Source organism: Harmonia axyridis, chromosome 3, assembly GCF_914767665.1.
Source record: "Harmonia axyridis chromosome 3, icHarAxyr1.1, whole genome shotgun sequence".
NCBI classification, from domain to species: Eukaryota; Metazoa; Arthropoda; class Insecta; order Coleoptera; family Coccinellidae; genus Harmonia; species Harmonia axyridis.
Genome location: NC_059503.1, coordinates 59,404,243 through 59,423,364, shown reverse-complemented (window position 1 = coordinate 59,423,364; position 19,122 = coordinate 59,404,243). Strand labels below are relative to the sequence as shown.

At 33.8% G+C, this 19,122-nt stretch overlaps 1 protein-coding gene across 3 annotated transcripts in view; it reads left to right on the top strand.

The window, feature by feature from the left end:
- The window catches only part of LOC123675560, a 115,171-nt gene that overhangs the window by 17,730 nt on the left and 78,319 nt on the right, over positions 1-19,122 (top strand). For 2 of the 3 annotated variants that reach the window (XM_045610931.1, XM_045610930.1), the window contains one exon: positions 7,099-7,123. The exons of the other annotated variant lie outside the window; for it this stretch is intronic. The gene's annotated coding sequence lies outside the window, so the exon portion shown is untranslated. The remainder of the gene's footprint in view (positions 1-7,098; positions 7,124-19,122) is intronic. 3 annotated transcript variants of the gene reach the window in all.

The window sequence follows — 19,122 nt, the reverse complement described above, 5'->3', positions numbered from 1 at the left end:
ATTGGTTTGAAGGAAGATATTAATTCATAAAGGTTAGCATGACTTTAATCTGGCAGTTTTAGTATCTGGGAGGTTACATACAATTGAACATAAGTTTGGGTAGAAATTAAATTTTTCCCAAGATATCTTGACTACGAATATGAGGCGGAAGTATATGTGATAGCACTGGTAACCAATGAAAAGGTGTAGATCGAATAGTTCCACTGATAATTCTCATAAAAATCGTTAAGCTGTGCATCAATTTCATGAACATGAGTTTGATTAAACCTAACAACAGTATTCAGCAGCAACAAAAAATTAAGCCAAAGATGTCGCCCAAAGTGTGCTGGCATCAGCACCCCTTGAAGAATCAGCTAATTTTTGAAGGATATTATTCCTTGACTTCAATTTCAAACGTGAATTTCCCAAGTGTTTAATAATTTTTCCCATCAGATATAATCCAATATAGTTAGTAAATATAGAATAGAATAAATATTCATTCATGAAAAAACTACAAGCTAATTCATACACTAACAAAATATTAAAGTAGTAGTAGTGTAAAATATTAGCATCATCTCGATCATAAGATCAGATAATTGGAACCCCATTTGGTCTGAAAGAAGCATAATAAAGGGTGTTTTTTTTTAGAGCTATAGAACTTTGAATTGCAATAAAACAACGATGGATTATTCGATTGACATGAATTTTATTTATCCGCAAGATAATCTTGTGGCATCACATTTTGAATATGATTTCTGGCATATGACCGCCACGGCTGGTTCGGATGTAGTCCAATCTGGACGTCCAATTTTCGATTACTTTTTCCAACATTTGTGGCCGTATATCGGAAATTACACGGCGAATGTTGTCTTCCAAATGGTCAAGGGTTCCTGGCTTATCCACATAGACCAATGACTTTACATAGCCCACAGAACGTAGTCTAGCGGTGTTAAACCACAAGATCTTGGAGGCCAATTCATAGGTCCAAAACGTGAAATAAGGCGGTCACCAAACGTGTCTTTCAATAAATCGATTGTGGCACGAGCTATGTGACATGTTGCGCCGTCTTGTTGGAACCACAGCTCCTGGACATCATGGTTGTTCAATTCAGGAATGAAAAAGTTAGTAATCATGGCTCTATACCGATCACCATTGACTGTAACGTTCTGGCCATCATCGTTTTTGAAGAAGTACGGACCAATGATTCTACCAGCCTATAAAGCGCACCAAACAGTCAGTTTTTCTGGATGTAACGGTGTTTCGACATACACTTGAGGATAAGCTTCACTCCAAATGCGGCAGTTTTGTTTGTTGACGTAGCCATTCAACCAGAAGTGCACTTCATCGCTAAACAAAATAAATAATAAATAATACGTAGTGCGCGATATATATTCCGCACATTACCATTATTTTAGAAATAAAATAGCACTATTTGCAAGCATTGTTCAGGTGTAAGTCTATTCATGATGAATTGCCAAACTGAACTCAGAATAAACCACTTAACAGCTGTTAAATTGGTCGCCATATTGAACAGTAATGCCAACTTAAAGTTATATACCTCGAAAAAAACACCCGTTACTTTTCAAAATTTTCAAGTGATGCTTTTTGTAGAGTTTCGTTATAATTTGGTATTAGAATGTGTGGTATTCTCCCACATTTCGAAAAGTCACAGCACAAAGATGGGGACCTACCTAAAGAGGCCTGATTGGTGCGTTTGAAGAAGGAAATCATGTAGTTTTGCTTCATTATTTCTAATAATGAACTTTTGGAATTGGTCATTTGATCTACTGCTGATTTTTTTGCACATATATCTCCGAAATGGAGAGAGCTACCAAAAAAATAGATCAACAGAAATTTGTAAATCGTAAAATTCTCCACAGAAAATTTTTTCCTATGATTTACAGCGATTTAAAACCTGGAAAATACAAATATGCACTCATATGTGCCCATTATTCACCATCGAGTGGTCTATTTTAGGAATTATATTGGGTTTTCTCTCTGATTATCGCAATAAATCTTGCCTAAAATTAAATAACACTTATTCTATTTCCACTGTGTTAACATTTCAATAACGATTGCTTCGCTACACAGTAGCTTCTACAGAATTTACATTTCGAAATCTGAAAAGCTACCGTATAGCGAAACAATTGTTTTTTGAGAAATAAAAATTGGAAATATAATATAATAAAATCTGATGAAGGTACTGTGTGGTGAAACAATTGTTATTTGAACATTTAAGAAGTGGTAATAGAATAACTGTCATTTTATTTCGATTAAATTGAATTTCTATCAAGTGAGGATCGAGTCAATCCAATAAATCTTGCGCGATGGTGTGATTATTGTGTCAATGTCCTTGTAAAAGAAGCTAATAATGACGCTGATGTTCTCATTATTGAAACCGCAATGGAACAATACAGTAGCACCAATATAACTGCCATTTGTGGAGAAGATATAGATTTATTGAAAATACTGACTGAGAAGGATCCTATCATCAGATTCTCTGGCGACAACTTACAATAAATCATATTACTTTACTCATATTATACAGTTGGGTTGTTTACTAAAACGCCATAAGAGCATGAATCAACTAGCGCTCAAAAACTCCTAACGCCAAATCAGTGCTTTTCGACTTTCTTAATAACGGGTGTTTTTTTTCGAGGTATATAACTTTAAGTTGGCATTACTGTTCAAGATGGCTGTCAAGTGATTTATTCTCAGTTTGGTTTGGCAATTCATCATGAATAGATTCACGCCTGAACAACGCTTGCAAATGGTTCTGTGCGGAATACGTATCGCGCACTACGTCCATTTTATTTTGTTTAGCGATGAAGCGCACTTCTGGTTGAATGGCTACGTCAACAAACAAAACTGCCGCATTTGGAGTGAAGCTAATTCCCAAGTGTATGTCGAAACACCGTTACATCCAGAAAAACTGACTGTTTGGTGCGCTTTATGTGCTGGTGGAATCATTGGTCCGTACTTCTTCAGAAACGATGATGGCCAGAACGTTACAGTCAATGGTGATCGGTATAGAGCCATGATTTCATTCCTGAATTGAACAACCATGATGTCCGGGAGCTGTGGTTCCAACAAGACGGCGCAACATGTCACACAGCTCGTGCAACAATCGGTTTATTGAAAGACACGTTTGGTGACTGCCTAATTTCACGTTTTGGATCTGTGAATTGGCCTCCAAGATCTTGTGATTTAACACCGCTAGACTACTTTCTGTGGGGCTATGTAAAGTCATTGGTCTATGCCGATAAGCCACAAACCCTTGACCAATTGGAAGACAACATTCGCCGTGTTATTGCCGATATACGGCCATAAATGTTGGAAAAAGTCATCGAAAAAGGACGTCCAGATAGGACTACATCCGAGCCAGCCGTGGCGGTTATATGCCAGAAATCATATTTAAAATGTAATGCCACAAGATTATCTTGCGGATAAATAAAATTCATCTCAATCGAATAATCCATCGTTGTTTTATTGCAATTTAAAGTTCTATAGCTCTAAGAAAACACCCTTTAGAATCAGCTCAACACAATTCCCTAGTGTTTCTTTGTTTGAGGATATTGTTTCAAATTAACAAGAAAAAAGTTCTTACTATCCGAACAACATTTTTGATGAAAATATATCTACTGTTGGGACTCGTGTTCGAGCCACTGAATTCGAATTGAATTTCAGTAAGACTGAAGACAGTGATTTTGCGGGCAATTTTTTTCAATGAACAAATAATCAACCGAAAACGAAACCACATAAGCTTGAAAAACCATTCACAATCTAGTTCTACAGGTAGAGTTTACACTCCCACGTCTTCACTCGTTGAAATTTCAACGAGTTACTATAGATTTATGGATCAATGCGAGTGTAGTGACCTTAGAAATATCTGCATACGGTGTTCTGAAACATGTACTTGAAAGTTGTTCCTTCGAACATGTGGATATGAACGAAACTAGTTATATCTTTTTAGGCAGTCTACACACTACGAGTTTTCACCATGAAAACTGATCATTGTCAATAAATTGAATGAAGTTTGGATCAAAAGAAAAAATAACTTGTGGAAAAATGATTCGTTTTATCGAAAATACGTTACCTGACAAGAGGCTTCGTGTTTTTGTTGATGACAAAAGTAGTAGTATCAAAAAGTTGAATAATGGACTCCCACAAGGATCGGTTTTGTCTCCCATACTTTTCAATTTATACTTGTGTGATATCCCTGTCATCTTATCTGAGAAATTCATCTATGCCGATGTTTTTACTCTTGTGTTTCGTCAGTCTGATTTCGGAATTATTGAAAATACTTTGAATGAAGATCTAAAAATTATTATGTGGCGTTTATGCCCTAATCCAAATAAAGCAGAAGTTTACTTTTTCATTTGAATAACCAACAAAAATATAGAAAATTAAAAGCAACTTCCAATAATTTCGTCTTGGATCATAATTATACTCCCAAATATCTTGGAGTTAAACTCGATTCTTCTTTGAATTTCAAGGTTCACTTGGAAAATTTGAGTATAAAATTGAAGTCGAGGAATAATATTCTTCAAAAATTATCTGATTCTTCATGGAGAGCTGATGCTAGCACCCTTTGTACAGCAGCTTTGGTCTTGGTTTTTTCTGCTGCGGAATACTGTTCTGTTTGGTTCAATAGTGCTCATGCTTATAAAATTGATGCGCAGCTTAACGTTTCTATGAGAATTATCAGTGGAACTATAAGATCTACAACTATCACATATATAAGTTCTGCCTCATATTCGTAGTCAGGTTGCAGTCAAGAAATCATGGGATAAATTTCATTTTTACCCGAACTCATTTCCAATCGTATCTTATCTCCCAGAGAAATGCCAGATTGAAGTTACGAAAACCTTCATGGATTAATAGCTTCCTTCAATCCAATGAAAGTGACAAACAAATTTTGGCGTTCGGAATGGAGTTCTTGTAATGTTTTCAGCAAAAGTCTAATCGTTGATCCTTCAGAGAACATTCCAGGTTTCAATTTCTCTAGGAAAATTTGGTGTATTTTGAATCGACTTAGGACTGATCATGGTCGTTGCAATAGTCTGCTCTTCAAATGGCATTTTATGGAAAATCCACTCTGTGAGTGTGGTGTAAAATAAACGATTGACCACTTGGTGAATACTTGTTCAATTTATAAATTTCATGGCGGTTTTCGAGCTATTCATCCAGTTTCAAATTCTTTTTTAGAATGGGTCGCTTATTTCAAATCGATATAATAAAAACTATTACATTTATTTCTTTTTCGATTTCAGATTTGATTAAAATGGGGGATTTTGTTTGGATGAAGAGGAAGCCTTTCAATATAAATTTGTCAGCTTATTTTGTAAACTGATACATCACTACACATATAAGGGGAGATAGAGCTTTTGCTGAGGTTTTTATCTGTACTCTTGTATCATACGTTGAAATGTATGATGTCCTGTTTACATTTCCTCTGCTAATACATATTAGCTGCATATGCTTTATTGTTTGAAGTCATTAATTTTTGGTATTGCTCTATAATATAATATATTTATATTCATTTATTTATAATATTTTGAATAACTCCCACATTATGAATTAAGGCTAAAAGGCTAATTTTTGGAAGTTTGATAATAGCTCCATGAGGAACTACGGATTATATTTATCATAAAAGCCTCCATGCAAATGGTCCATGAGAAAATAATCATAAGAACTTGAATATCAACCATAACCATAAGTATTTCTTCCACAATTAATTTTTTTCTTAGAAGGTGTTTGAAAATAATTAAATTAAAGGTAGCTGAACTTATTGAACCTATTGAATTGAATATTTGACTCCTATCAATTAGGTATCTATTATTCCAATTGCGATTTTTTTTAGTTTGGATGATAACTGGTATCATTAACGATTTACATGATTCATTTCATATCAGTTATGATATGTCTTTATAATTGAAGTCTCTAGTAATTGATCGTCAAACGCCAAAACTAAATTAGTTAACGTGAGAATAGTTATTTATAATACAGTGCAGAAGGCATTGATATTCTTTCACGAGTACAAAATTCAGAAACAAGTCACGAAGAGGCAAGTTTTTCAATGTAAAAATAACTAAACGATATTTATGGAAATATTTCATTGAAATTCAGTGAATTGGATAGAATAATAAATAATACTCGTATACAGAAGGCTCATATACTCGTTCGTTAAACAGTGTTAGAATTTTGAACTCTTAGAAGTTCCAGTTATGGAACATCTAGTAACTTGCAGTATTTCAACAGAGAATGTTTCTCACATATCTAACCTTTATAGTATATTTAATCTCAAATTATTACAATCCTTTCGATAATAACATGATTTCAATTATTCCATCATCGTAAAAATTATGACACTCACTATTATATTTTCATAATTCACTATCAAATTATAAAATGGGAACTACATAATCATAGAAAAAGATCATAGATCATATCACGATTAGGCATTATATCTTTCAAGAAATCGAATGAAATACATTTTTCCCTTTAATTCCATATTATTTTCTGGGCAGTGAAAAGACGACAGCAGAAAATCCTCAGTAATCGTGGAGTGTGTGGCAATCTTTAGGAATCTCCGGGTTTGATTTGCTAGAGGCTTTTTGCTAGAATACTTTCATGTCAGATCACCGCAGGTTGAACAGTTAGATTGAGTTTTCGGTTGAATGTTGTATGCAAGAAACTGATTCATCTTATAGCTACTGAGTTTTTTGTTTGGAATTTTTCCTCTTTAACTAATGCAATTTTTTAGGAATATCATTTCGACAGGTTGTTTTGGATTGTGAATTTCTTTATAGACTTTATTCGATCACTTTATTGAAGGAAGTGAGTTATGTGTAGGTATCAATTTAAATATTGAACGAATCATTACATGATTTTCAGAAGCGATGAAAACTTCATTTACGCTCAAAATCCCTTCATTTTTTAAACTCGGGCGTTAAAAGAGCATTGATTTATATTCCTTGATATGTTTAATCATAATACCTACTTGATAAATATTTGAAAATTTTCTAATCCTCTCCAATACTTGATAGACTTTTCATTCAGCTGTATTAATTTTCAATGCTTTTTGTAAACCTGAATTAATTGGTTATTTTGTTTCAGGTGTTCATATTTCTGACAAAAGAAGGTGAGTTCATTATCAAAGGAAGTTAGGACACTGGAAGAGTCAATGCTTCATTATGAAGGCACCATTAAAAAAAAATGTTTAAAATGAGAAGATTACCTCGTAACCCACAGTCATGACACTATGACCTATGACACTGCTGGCAATTTTTGAAATTCATTATATTAGCGGGAATTAGAATAACATTCTATGAGTGAAATTTTTATAACTAAAAAGAATTTCATTTCTTCGTGGATCGCAAAAAATGTGTTAAGTCCAAAAGCTTGTAGCCATAATTGATAGAGTTGTTGAGATGAATCCTCCTTGGTCCCTCTTAATTGGTTGTTTATCTATATTATTCTCGTGTATATCACGTGAAATGCTAATAAAAAATATATAGGGTGTTTTTTTTCGAGGTATATAATTTTGAGTTCACATTACTGTTCAATATGGCAACCGATTTGACAGCTGTCGAGTGATTTATTCTCAGTTTGGTTTGGCAATTCATCATGAAAAGACTCACGCCTTAACAACGCTTGCAAATAGTGCAATTTTATTTCGAAAATAATGGTTCTGAGCGGAATACTTATCGCGCACTACGTCCATTAGCGATGAAGCGCACTTCTGGTTGAATGGCTACGTCAACAAACAAAACTGCGGCATTTGGAGTGAAGATAATCCTCAAGTGTATGTCGAAACACCGTTACATCCAGAAAAACTGACTGTTTGGTGCGCTTTATGGGCTGGTGGAATCATTGGTCCGTACTTCTTCAAAAACGATGATGACCAGAACGTTACAGTCAATGGTGATGGGTATATAGCCATGATTACTAAATTTTTCATTCCTGAATTGAACAACCATGATGTCCAGGAGCTGTGGTTCCAACAAGACGGCGCAACATGTCACACAGCTCGTGCCACAATCGATTTATTGAAAGACACGTTTGGTGACCGCCTAATTTCACGTTTTGGACCTGTGAATTGGCCTCCAAGATCTTGTGATTTAACACCGCTAGACTACTTTCTGTGGGGCTATGTAAAGTCATTGGTCTATGCGGATAAGCCACAAACCCTTGACCATTTGGAAGACAACATTCGCCGTGTTATTGCCGATATACGGCAACAAATGTTGGAAAAAGTCATCGAAAATTGACGTCCAGATTGGACTACATCCGAGCCACCCGTGGCGGTCATATGTCAGAAATCATATTTAAAATGTAATGCCATAAGATTATCTTGCGGATAAATAAATTTCATGTCAATCGAAAATCCATCGTTGTTTTATTGTAATTTAAAGTTGTATAGCTCTAAAAAAAACACCCTTTACAAATACACCAAAAATTCATACAAATTCATTCCAATTTGATCAACTGTGTGTGTGTGGACTATAATGATTATTTTTGGATCAAATCGTTCGGTGTTCGAAATATACCTTTTCATTTCTTCTATTTTATCATGTTATTTCACTTTCTTCTCTCTGAAGAAATTTGTACTTTACTTAACTGCATCGAAATTCTAGTGATTAACCTGAAATAAATACATAAAAATACAATTCATATGCAGAAATACATGCATAATTTAGTGTAACATCGAACATTCCTCAGCTGACATACAATTCTCACTTTTAAATACAATATTTAGAAAATGAGTTGTTTGAATTGATTAACAGTTAATTTATGTAAAATAGGAGATATAACAATTCTCTTACACGAATATGTCGATAAGTAGGATTGTAGGTTATAGGTTGAAAGCTGTAACAATCCTAGGAATCTCCGCGGATTTCTTTTATATTGTTGATCAGCTGTGTACAAATTGAATGATTCAAACGGCTGTTCCCAATCCGCATAGATTCTTACTTCCAATTGTTAATTACAGATAGAAATTGATATGCGTGGTGAATAGGCTAGAGAAGTTGTGAAACTTCAATCAGAACCTAGCGTGATGTTCATTTTAGATACACTTGCCACATTATTTGTGATTAGGAACACGAGAGAAGAGGTAAAAAAGTTCCATTGTCACAATATTATACCTAGTGAATTTGTGCGAGTTAGCAAGCCAGCTTCCTGTCTTATAAAAATAGATGATTGGTTTAAGAACCTCTAGAATGTTTATAACGTGATCGTTTATCGAATAAATTGATGTTTCTTGATGGGTACACACAAATAAGAAATGAGGAAAGCCAGAAGCTTTTAAGGGCTTGTTCATTCATTAATCAATTGCGCTCGTGAACAACACATAACGAGCGCTCAGAAGCACCTGACTTAAATTCATTCATCATGTGTAACCTTCTTGAATTTCTTTTCAGTATTGCACTTGATTTTTCATCGGTTCTGAAGGTCTAATTAGCTTGAAATACTTACATATTTTGTCCTTAGGGCACATGTTTATTGTTGTTTCATTAATGAATTATATCATATATTGGCAATTTCTTATCATCTACTAGACGTTCACTGTGTTTTCAAGAAGATTCTCATTCTTTATATTCATTTATGACTTTTCGCGAGATAACTCTTTGACCAATTTCAAAAATTCATAAAAAATTAATGTTGGATGTGACAACATTCAGTAATACTGTATTGAAGCTAAATTTATGTAGGCTTGGTTAATCGATCGTCTAGAGGTATGATTCGATTACCTGGCCTTTCGTCTTCTTCTCCGTGACTTTGTTTGGGTTTGTAATAATTAAACTCTATTTAATTATTTACATATATTTACAAAGCCACAATTACAGTACAAACACAGTTTTGAGAGGATCTTAATTACGTCTTAAATACAAGTTTCTCACTACGGTACTGAATTTCGTCTTTAACTCGTTTGTTGATTACTCGAAACGTCTTCGTTTATCACGTCTTCGTCGTACTTCAAGTTTTCGGTTGTCTCGTCTCTAACTCGTTCGCGACTCGTCTTAATCTAGTCCTTGAACCGTCTTTTCGTCTTAAGTTGACCGACCGAACTTGACTCGTCTTAGACTTGCCTTGAACTGACTCTCGACTCGAACTTACTTCGTCCCCTGACCGCAACTTACCCCGTCTACTCTGAATATCCTTCCCTCCTTCCGGCTTGACCACAGCCTTAGGGAAAGTACCATCCCCTAGTCCAATAAGAATTTTGCCGTACCGCCCACAAAGACCTTCGCGGATTCCTGGAAATCGAATATTCTCGAAGGACTAGAACCTGATACACAGATGTGACACATCTAGTACGACCGTGTTGTCTTCGAACTTTCCTAACCCCCCAGTAAATCTCTTCAAGATTTACAACTCCATGACATATCTTCGACTCCTCGAAGAATAACACATCCTTTTTACATTATATGTACAATAACAATTCGTTCCCTGTAAATTCATTGAAACTGTCATGCCCTCGACACTTGAAGAAACTAATAGGTCTCCAAGCATCTGGTTGACCATCTCAATTATTTACAGGGAACAATAAATGGATCCTACATTCATGCTTTTTTTGGAAATTTAATTGCTCTTATTCTTTGCTCATCAACATCGTAAACCATAGAAATATTGATACTCTTATAATTAAAAACAGGATTTTGACCATTTGAATAGAGTATCAGATTTTGTCTTTCTCCTCTGGTTTAAAAGTTGTAGCGCTAAAACATCGAAATTTGCCTACCCTGTATAGAAAAAGGGGAAGGCGTCTTGCCCCACTCGTGCAATTTTGCGCGCTATATTGCGCCCTATTTTGGTTAGTGCGAAATTTCACTCGAACTGAGTTAGTTTCGCCCTAGTGACATTCGCTTAGGAGTTTCGCTGATGTAAAGACAGCTTATGAAGTATTTTGAGTTCTTTGTGAACTCTGTATGCTTTAAGCAATATAGAATACAGGAGATACTCACCAGAAACAAATATTCGAATGAGCAGGTGTTATAAGATTCAAACAGTTTGAAATTGATGCTGAAACGAACCTATTATTGCGCTATTATAAGGCTTAATATTTTTGTAACCAAGTTCTGATTGAGTTGAGTTTGACAGTTATTTTGTTATGATATCTACCTTCAGAGAGAGTACCAGTTGGTTAGTATATTGTGTACTCATAAAATCATCAGGAATTTCTTGAAGATGAACTTTGATCCTGTCGAATAATGAATCGATGTTTTATAGTGCGAGTCTACTTTCCTTCATCAGAAACAACAAATGATTTCACATGAGACCTCCTTTCATTACAGTCAGTCGCGATATCGTCGCTAAACTAAATACATTCACCAATAATTCTGAATGTCAGAAGTTTATTTCCCACTAATTAATTGGCGTATCTTCATTAAGGCAATCCTTAGAGTTGACTTTAATGAAAGGGATATGATTTATAATTCAATTTCATCATTTTGCAATGCGTTCGATGGATTTTTTAAGCGCTTAAACAAACTTTAAAACATAGTACACAGAAAATTATTATTTTCTTCATTCGAATTTTGACCTCAGTTCAGGTCTTTGATTTCTGTTTGAGTTAGGAAATCACCTCCCACTAGTGCAAGTCGTGTATTAATATTGTATAGTTCTTCTCGCATTATTATCGTATTGATTTGAAATTTTAAATTGCAGCGAAGAATAACAGAAATTTAATGATTTGAATAATTGAAGTTGTTTTGAAGGATGCTTCGATTGTAAGTTCCATTATGGATATTGGGAGGTTCTATGAGAACTGTAAAAAATTCTGCAAACAAGAGATGCATCGCGTTTGAAAGTATATACTTGACAAGAAATGAAGGGAATTTTAAAAGGCAATCTGAAGGAGTGTTTAGATAATTCAAGAGCATATATATGTCTGTCGTTGACATACCGCTGGAAATCCATTTGATTCATTATGTGTTGAATATATTTTTTGTTTGCTCTGCTGCAAGGTGTCTAATGTTCGAGGTTAGGCTTCATTTGAGAGAACATTCACGTTTAATAAATTACACTCGCAATGTTCGTAATTTGCTGTAGACCGCAATTATTTTACAATGTTTATATCGACATTTCTCGTAACAATTCACGAGAAATGATGCTGTCATAGTGTCAAGGATAGGTTTGGTTGTAGCTATTACATTGTGGTTTTCTGTTTGCCCAATTTTGACTTTAATAGACCTTTCAAAGTTTACGTACACATTAGAGGTATGCATTCATACATAATTGAGGGTCATCACTTTATCCATAAGAATATGTTTTAGAAGATCACATGTTTTATTTCATGAATGTACGAGCCCTCAAAAGTTCTCGACATCACGTCAGTGCTTTACCCTCATTTTAATAATTTATGTAGGCTTGGTTAATCGATCGTCTAGAGGTATGATTCGATTACCTGGCCTTTCGTCTTTTTCTCCGTGACTTTGTTGGATTTGTAATAATTAAACTCTTTTGAATTATTTACATCTATTTACAAAGCCACAATTATACAGTACAAACTCAGTATCGAGAAGATCTTAATTACGTCTCAATTACAAGTTTCTCACTACGGTACTGAATTTCGTCTTTAACTCGTTTGTTGATTACTCGAAACGTATTGGATTATCACGTCTTCGTCGTACTTCAAGTTTTCGGTCGTCTCGTCTTTAACTTGTTCGCGACTCGTCTTAATCTAGTCCGCGAAACGTCTTTTCGTCTTACGTCTTAAGTTGACCGCCCGAACTTGACTCGTCTTTGACTTAAGTTAAACTGTACCGTCTGTACCCGTCTTCGGTTTGATTTGAACTGTGCTCTCTGTCGATTGGAACTACCCTCTCTCGAATATAGACTTCCCTTCTCTCGGTTTGACCTTACCCTTAGGGGAAGGTACCATCCCCTAGTCCAGTAAGAGCTTTTGCCGTACCGCCCCCAAAGATCTTCGCGGATTCCTGGAAATCGAATATTCTAGAAGGACTAGGACCTGATAAACATATGTAACACATCTGGTAGAACCGTCTTGTTCTAGAACTTTCCCAACCCCCGTAAATCTCTTAAGTTTTACAACCGACATGACACATTCTTCGACACCCCGAAGAATTACCCATCCTTTTTACATTATATACAATAACATTTCGTTATTATATTTCTACGAAATATTTATGCCAACTAACATTTACTCTTAGGTTATCTGATATTTTATCGATCACCATATTTTCAATGTTACTCTCAAATTATTATTTTAATATTTTGATTGGAGTTCATGGAACATCTTTAAATACAGTGTGAAACTATAGGATTTTCCAATTAGAAATTTATTACAAAAAAGACCAACATCATGTATTTCTCCAGTACAAGATCAAACACAATCTTTCCAAAGAATATCAACATCAATGACACGGTAATTGAAATAAGCACAAATTTAAAAATCTTGGGAATCATAATTGATAGGAATCTCAACTGGAGATCTCATTGTGGTCAACTAATTTCCAGATTGAACTCTGTAAGTTATACATTGTTATCAAGACCATTTATTACGCCAACATCCATTCATTACTAACATATGGAATAATTTTTTTGTTCACAAGTTCACAAGCCGTACAAGTTTTTATCCCACAGAAGCTAGCAATTAGGACCATGTTCAATATGAAATTTCGAACATCTTGCAGAGGAACTTTCAAAAGAAAGAATATTCTCACTGTACCAGGATTATATATTTACAGAAGTATACTTTTTTTCCGAAAAAATATCAACTATTTTCAAAATCAAAAACTAGAATTTCACGAGAAGAATGAACGAGTACTTTCTTCAATGTCACAAATTAACGTTAACTGAAAGGAGCACGACTTATACACTGTGTCCGTAAAGTATGGAACAAATTCATTTTAACTAAAAAGACCATTTTAAGAAATAATCCTGAAACAAGTCGATTTTTTATTTTAATTTACCGTATTTCAAAATAATAATCTAATAAACAGGGTGAATTACTTTCGAGTAATGACGTCACCGTCATTTTTTTTGAATAGAACACCCCCATTTTGTCTCAATTTTCCGATTACTCCAGCTGAGCTGATTCCAAAAATGTATCACATGTTGATTCCAATTGGTACAGGGTGGACAAAAATACAATAGTTTTATGTGTGCTCATAAAGTAACGCGTAACATTCTTCATTAGTTAAATTTACAATATTATCAAAAATACTTATTGTCTAGCGGCAATTGGTTTGAATGTAACACCCTGTAGTTTGTTTCATTTTTAAATTAATAAAAATGAGCTGTTTCCAAACATGTTTGGTACTTATGGTCTAGCAGACAGAATAAAAGAAATTATTTCTTATTTTTATACATTTTTATTAATCTAAAAATGTAAAAAACTATAGGGTGTCACATTCAAACCAATGGCCGCTAGACAATAAGTATTTTTGATAATATTGTTAATTTAACTAATGAAGAATGTTAAGCGTTACTTTATAAGCACACACAAAACTATTGTATTTTTGTCCACTCTGTACCAATTGGAATCAACATGTGATACATTTTTGGAATTAGCTCAGCCCCCCAGAGCTGTGCAGGAAAATTGAGGGTACCTAAAATCCGTTACACCATTCTACTTTAGGAACAAAAAATTCGTATGTTCAAAATTCATATTGCCGAATGAAAAAGTAATTTCTTCAAGTTAAAATTTTTCCAAAACGTTCTGATACTTTGCCCCCCCGTTACTTTGAATTGCCCCCTCGGGAAAAATTTTCTGATAGAAACACTGACAAAGCGAAGCATAATGTAACAGAAATATCAACGCTAGAGTTCAATTCCCTCAAACTCATTATATCTCACATTCCACGATATTCCCGAAGTTATTCAATCACCGATCTCCATTATAATCATAAAAATAGAAACAATTTTCATCGGAAGCTGACACGATTCCTAATCATACTTCAATATTGTAATCATCGTTCTATTCTACTGGCCACAAGTTAGGTCATACCTACTTCGAACGGCTATTGTTGACTTTTACTTTTCTGCCTCTGTATTAACATATTTTCCAGATCGTTGATTTATGTGGCCTACGCCCTAAGCAGCATAATTTTTTATTCGGGAGGACTTGATTTTTGTAGAATTTCATAATCAGATAAACAAGAAAAGTGCAAATGCCGAAAAAAAATAGTTTGTTTTATAGGAATAGTGATTATCTGTAAAAGTAGAGCATTTTCTTGAGCTGCATCAGAATATTTATGATTTTTCTGTTCAGTTTTCAAGAAATACATGGTGTTCCTAATTGGAGGGTAAAACGAAAATGAGAGATTCTTCGGATAATTTTAAGAAAAAAAGTCCAATAGACATGGGAACACAAACGCTTAATTTTCGAGATACATGGTGTTAAAGTTTGATTTTTTATTATGATTTTTTCCTCATAGCATCAGCACTCCACAAGATATTCAAATGAAATTTGGCACAAATATTTCGAATCATAGTTCACAACAAGTGATATGCCAATTCCGTGAATCTACAGGGTGATAATGCCCGCTTTTCTTCGATGTACCACGGTAGTTAAAAAAATGAAAAAAGGAACATTGAATTAGAAGTGAACTTTTTCTTGTACTTTTGTATTATCTGCTACCGATTTCTAGACAAATTTCGAACAAATCTCAAGAAATCCTCGGGAAAATCCAAATTATCATAAATATGCCGGTAACAATAAATTGACTACTAATTTAGGTGCTTATTTTCTTAATTTGTAGCAATGATTCATACAAATTCGATAAACTCATAAAATCATTACAAAAAGTAGGACTACAATTTTTTCCCAATTCGAAAATGTTGGTGCTAAGTGCGAAGTTAGCACCAACCACTTCAAATGCCGATTTCCCAAAAAATACAATGGTGCTTGTCAAACTTTACACTGCACTAATAGGCACTAATTAACCACTAATTAGTGGCATAGGAATTTTTCCTCAATTCGAAAATTTTGGGGATAAGTGCGAAGTTAGCACCAACCACTTCAAATGCCGATTTTCCAAAAAATACTATGGTGCTTGTGAAACTTTATACTGCACTAATAGGCACTAATTAAGCACTAATTTGTGGTATAGGAATTTTTCCTCAATTCGAAAATTTTGGTGCTAAGTAAGAAGTTAAGAGAAAAAAAAATTGTAGTCTGAAAAAAACGAAGCGTTTTCGTGTCCATGTTTAAAGGACTTCCTTGCTTAAAATGAATCAAGGAATCACTCATTTTCATTAGTACCTACAATTAAGGAACACCTTGTTGATTGGAGGAAAACACAACTTTCCAGTACCGAATGAAAATCGGTAAGAAGAAGATCGTTTTTTATAATTTTTGAAATTTTGTTGTACTTAATTCCAAAATGATTTTGACTAATCTCATCTTACAATTTCCTTCAGAATACGATAACGTTTACTTTAATTCGGAAAATCATATTCCTACAAAAACAGATATTACCGGTTTTGTCAGAATGGTAATGAGGTGTAATATTTGGAACAACGCTATATTTCAAGGCTCGTTAGATAATGATGATTGAAACGGAAACACTTAGGTATATAGATACTAGTGATAAAGATAAAACTTGGTCTAAGAAGATATTTCATGAACAATGTCAGGAGCATTTGTGAGTTTCTTCCAATTCGTATGGATGTTATTTAATTTAAATGAGTTTTACGTCAATATTACTCAAGTCAGTTTTCTGAACACAAATATGAATGAAAAAATTTTCCTTACTGCGACTGCGAATAAAACATAAAATACAACACAAAATACAATACAATGTCATTAATAATATATAATAATAATTCAACAATTTTTTAGGAAAAAAAAAGCATACTTACAAAAATAATAACTGATACTTGACAGGAGATGTTGATATTCTTACTGAAATTTACATTTTTTTCACACAACACAAGCAGTCTGCTCTCCGAAAGATATTCTGTGCGTCATGGGGTTATCAAAAAAGGAAAATTTGATAATTTTTGTTCAATTGGGGCTCTATGAATACGGCTGTTTTGTGTCTTGTTCGCTTCAAAATTGTAGCCTCGATCATGATAAAATTTGGATTTGAATGTAGATTGACAACTTGAAGCCCTTCTCTCAATAAATTGGTGTAATTGGCGTATAAATGACGAGTGCTCTAAGCTTCCTGACTTCACGTCAGTGCTTTCCTCACTTTTCAATTAAAGAACAGTTTCTTTTCGAAATTTATCAAATACGGCTGCAGGATGGAAGGATTTAACACCATGATTATCCCAAAATTCGAAAACTACAGACATTTGGGTGAAATGTTACTTTGTATATTTCAGTTGAATTTTATAGTAGGTATTTTCACATGTAAGGAACTAAATGATGTTTTAAGTAATATTTATGAATTCAACTGATACCATTATTTCACTATTTATTTCCCTTGTACTTAATTTTTTTTAGTATTTTAGAACTTTTTACACCACTTTGCAATATTCAAATTTCGGATAAATGAGGGGAATATTTGTAAAGTCTCCGATCAACTAACTTTTTAACGAATGTCGGCAGACATCAAAAACAGACACATCCGTTCCTCATTTTGTCGATTCCTTTTCTTTTGTTAGGTAAATTCCAATAGTTTTGGATTTCTAAATTTCCTCCATAAAAGCCGTTACATTCACTTCGGCAAAAATAATTACATTATAAAAAATTTATTATTTCCTTCATTGATAGGAGAACCGAAATCAATCACATAAAATTTGAATGTATAGAATTCTGAAACTAGGATACTTGATGTGGTTTAGCAACTGGTTTCCTGTTCCGGAAGTCATTGACAGTTCTTGAAGTAGATTTGTTTATTAGATGAAAAACTTTTTCACTGATTAAAATTCTTCACGAAATATTCGGAAATTATCTAACTGAAAAGCACTGACGTGAAGTAAGGAGCTTGTGTGAGATCGTCATTCATGCGCCAATTGCTAATTTGGAGACCACATATTGGTATGACTTATGAACGAGAGCATACAAGCTTTTGACTTTAGGTCAGTCCTTTTCAAGACCGATTATTTATTTGTAAAAATTACTGAAACAAAATTGAATGGAGCACATTAAAAAAACTGATTTTTTTCTTTCAAATAATGTGAATAAAGAGTCGTGTCCATTTTTGGACAATTTATTGAGCTCCTGATGTATATTCTCCATATTTTTCTGAAGTGAATGCATGAAATTCAGCTGATAATTTTTGAACCAATATTTTTCCTTTTGAATAATTTTTACTAACATCGGATGGTTTCAAAATAGTACCTATTGAGCCCTGATGTGAGACTAATAAATCTTAGTGTAAATTTAATTCCAATCGAATTATGTTTTAACAATTAACAATACTTACTATTTCACTATTTCAAAGCGATTTTTTCCTCTTAAAATAATTTATGCGTTGAATAAATAGAAACGTATCCATATCATTCCAAAATTATGAATCTGAGTATAATTTAAATTTTCAAATGAATATAGATTCATCCAACTACCAAACAAATGAGTCTCTTTATTTCTGTAATGTAGCTAACAACCGACCAAAAAATGAATAGAATGTTAACACATAAGTAAATGGCTTGATTCTTACAATCGCCACAATGGGTGTACCACGTATAGTTCAAAAACTAAATTCAAGCTTAAATAGGAATGAAAACAATATTCTTCTGTTGATGCTATCCATTATTTCACTATACAGTGCATCCCATTTTGGGTGAGACTGCCAGGTTTCTCGCTTGTTATTTAAGATAGAGCCTTGCGGTTTTCACGTTCCTGTCCTACTTTTTCGTGAAACTCAAGTTGGTCTAATCAGATTTTGCATAACTGTTTCCGTCCAAGAGATACAGGGTGATTTTGAAAATTGATACTTTTCGGACCCCTCCTTTATCTCCAAAGTTATTAGATATAATGCTGAGGTAAAAACTACGTCTGAATCAGAATTCTGCGTAGAATCCAGTGGCGTACTCAATTTTTTTTTTCGGTGTATGGTTTTGAAGATTCAACACAAACCTATATTTTTTTCAATGGAACACCCTATATATCATTACTTCGTTGAATTCGTTATTTTTTTCCCTTCAGAATGATATATGATACTATATAGGTAGGATGGTAAGAAATGTTAAAAAAACACTAAAACATCAAATAATGATAAT